Genomic DNA, 3973 nt, shown 5'->3' with positions numbered 1-3973 from the left:
CAGGAAATGGCAGTTCAACACCCTACCCCTGCAGCCATTTCTTCAGTGTAATGAAAATGCACTGTAAAAATCTGTTTGTCCTAGATGAATTCTTTCTAAGTGTCTGATATTCCCTTTTAACAGTTATGCAGTAATCAAATACAAACATTTCATTCTCCTGAAAATTAAAAGTGATTATTCTGTCCATCCTGGGCAATTGTGGGCAGATTATATGGGCCTAGCAGAATTCAATAATTACGTGCAAAATGCACATTTTATTGCTCTTACTTCAATAAATATGCAATAAAAACTCTTTGTTTTGTTATTATTCAAATAAAATTAGTCATTTTATAGCAAACATTTGAAAAAATTAGATTCTGTTACATTTAAATATAGATAAATTTAAAAATTGAAAGGGGGGGGCATATTTCATGAAAATATCAATAACAGAATACGTTAAATTTGGAAAAATAAAGCGAAAAAAGTTTTTTTGTACTATATATGGTTAGGTTTAGTGACATACAGGTATGCTGACTGATTTTTATTTTCAAAAAAATTATATTTAGTAAATTAGGTTGAAAAAATGGCAAATTTATGTAATTTCAGTGATATCGCACTAATTAATACACTTAAATTTTAATTAGATTTAATTAATTAAAGCAAGACATGATTTTAATTATGCGACAATACCCAAAGTATCAAATTCAAACAATTAATTTATTCTCTGAAAAAACACTAAATGTTATCCATTTACTGCTAATGGTTAAAAATTTCTTAAAATGTATGCTGGAAATGAGTAACCCCCCTTGCTTTTTAGTGAATATACCCAACTGCACAGATTTTAAATAACAGAAATAAAGTATTTTTTTAAATTGGCATACATAGATAAACCCTTTTGTATAAAAATCAGACTAAAATTCACATTTCTAAAAATTGATGCATTCTTGAAGGTGGCAGAGGATAGTTTTTTTTTGCAATCAAAACGTTTGACTGACGGTTTACTTAATATTGAGCTGCTTTTAAAATGTGCATTGAAAAAATTTTGAATTCCCTCTACATGTAATAATAGTATGATGTAGTCCCTTGAGAAATTTGAAGCTTTTAGGAATAAAACATGTACAACTTACACAATGAGCCCTAAAGATGGCGCAGGGATAATCTCAAAATTTCATGTGAATCAAGCCTATTTTCACTATTTCGCCGCAGTCGCATCTGCTTCCAGGCCCGTGCTGATGACCTAAGCTACCACACAAATTGCAGAATAACATTTGTACATACCAATGAACAGCAAGAGATATGGGCTCAACCACCTCGTTTTCAAGCTACAATTCATCCTGTGAACCCACCCCGCTTTTCTGGTGAAATACTGGTAGAGCGAGTTTTGAGCTTAGTTTCGTATTTCTAGTCCATATCCCCTATACAGTAGTAGTGACACTCAAGTGTCATATTTCAATAAAATATACAAGGCCACCAATTCCCTCCAAATGCACCCATAAAATATTCTAGCAATAAAATTACCTATAATATGCATTCAAACCTCAGGTTTCTCTATTTTTTCTATTTTTTGACGGTACTTTATTCGAAACTATCCTCTGCCACCCTAGATCCCATGAACTAGATAACTTGTACCAAGTTGTGTCTTATGTTTAATGCTATCCAAACAATTAAATTAGATTATCTCATATTCATTTCAATAATCTATATTATTTTATAGAAATATCTTTCACTTCAAATTTCATTTTTGTTCAACTTTGAATAAAAAATTTAAAATACGCGGTGAAACTTATTCATTGAAATCTGTCGTTATTTTCAAAATGATTGACAAAAGTTTGTATCATCTCTCCTTAAGAGCTCATTTATCTTAAAAAGAAACATATATGCGAAAAGCGAGGGAATGCAGAAAGAATGATGGTAAAAGTCATTTAATTTATTTTAAAAAAACACCTTTAGGGGTGTATTTTTTCTTCCCTAAATTGTAAATTTTCATATTCACACATAGCTATGAAAATGTATACTTCAAGTAGATGTAAATATTTCTTAATTAACTTTGTTGACGATCCAAAATCGTTGGGAAACAACAATTAAATCCAAGTGCAAGAACCACTCAATTCGAAAAAAAGTATATAGAAACTTAACAATTTCTAAGGAGCCTTTTCCCCTCCAAATGCAATAATATGACAGAAGCAATTAGGTCTAATAGATATTTTCCAGACAAGGGTGTCTTTAAAGCCTGAAATATATCAGAAGACGCCAATAAAACATATAGCCATCTTAACTTGGGTGCTTTGTCCTACAATACATTATATAACACAATGGATTCAGAAAATGAGTCAAATATTGAAATGTATTCCAGATGTTATCAGAAAGTGACATCCACAGATAACAATCCTTACAATGAATCAGTGATTAAATGTACAAACTGAAGAAGAGTTCTTTTTTCTGAATTTGTGTTGGCAAAAGTAGATGAAGGCCAGATGTCATCCAAGAAAAAAGATGAATAACCGTAAAAACAATATGAAAGGCATGTTGTCAACACAATTATATATTTTTAAACATCTGAAAGAAATGTACGTATATCGACATTTCATTAACACGTCATTGTCCTTTAAGGACACTTTAAACACTGCACACTAAAGAGCTCTATTTATTGAATAGTTTTATACAGTTAGAGTGATCTCCCCCTAGATTGATTGATTGATTGTATATTGTTTAACGTCCCTCTCGAGAATTTTTCACTCATATGGAGACGACACCACTTGCCGGTGGGGGCTGCAAATTTTGTCGTATACTAGCACTCAGGGCCATTGAGCAGGGAGGGATCTTTTTCGTGCCAGCACCTACTGCGACAGGGGACCTCGGTTTATTCGGTCTCTTCCGAGGGACCGGTCTCCACGTCCCACAGTGGGTCTGCCCTTAGACGTAAAATTAAAGAAATTGTTATTACCTTTAATTATACATAATTTATAATAGAATAGAATATTTTAGCATTATATAAGACCAAGAGTGAGAAATTTAATTAATTATTTTCATTAATTCTCCCAATATAAGTAAATAACAGTGATTTCTCCTCAGAAATAGTCCGTTGTCTTTGAACATTTTTCCTGCGCAAACAAGGCCCGTACCCTATGTTTTAAATGAACGATAAAGTCTCAATATGCATATCTTGATATATATCTTTTTTTCAGAGTCGAAAAAACATTTTCTGTTAGTGTTTAGAGCTTCCTTAAGCAGAGATGAAACTTCTGTCTGGATATTATTTTATCAGAAATGATTGGTACAGGTACGGTCCGACCAGACCCAACTTGACACTAAGCCGTTCCAGAGCAGGCCCGGGGGACTGCTTTCTGGGATTGTTTAGCAGTCCCACAGCAGTCCCAGAGCGTCCCAGCGGGCCCAGAGAGCAATCCCAGCAGTCCCAGTTGCCGGGGTTTTAATTTAATGGGCGGCGCTACTTAGAAATGAGATTTGCAATAAACAATGGAACTATAAAAGGCAGTTGAATTTGATTCTGGGTAATATGCCAGGAATCCTTAATGTATGCGAAGGTCATTTATGAACAGTACGCGCATAAAAAAAAATTTAAATAATATTTATTGAAGGGAAAAAGGCTTTCACACGTGCATGTATGAATTAAACTGAACATGAATATTTAATACAATTATCGTTTATATTAATAATTCAATTTCTTAAAGATATATATGCCGTGTTAAACAGTATTTTTGAACAGCTGAAACCAAACAAAAATTTCTGAAGTATGATAAGCTATCACAATGAAGCATTCTCGCAAATTCGACGAAATATTATTCGGTATTAACAAAGTACTGGTCGGGAAAAGAACACGATATTCTCATGCATGTTTATAAAGGACTGAGTTTATGTTGGGTTGCGCATGTGCGCGGGAAAAGCATCACGAGAATCATCAGGTCAAGGAAACTATTTTATGTGACGTCTGTTCAGCGAGGAACCAACAAGTACTCGACCAATCAGCTCAATG

The sequence above is a fragment of the Saccostrea cucullata genome, unplaced genomic scaffold (genome assembly GCF_032062105.1).
Source record: "Saccostrea cucullata isolate Sc308-1 unplaced genomic scaffold, CSIRO_AGI_Scuc_v1 ctg18732, whole genome shotgun sequence".
Classification (NCBI taxonomy): Eukaryota; Metazoa; Mollusca; class Bivalvia; order Ostreida; family Ostreidae; genus Saccostrea; species Saccostrea cuccullata.
Note: the sequence above shows the minus strand (reverse complement) of the source record.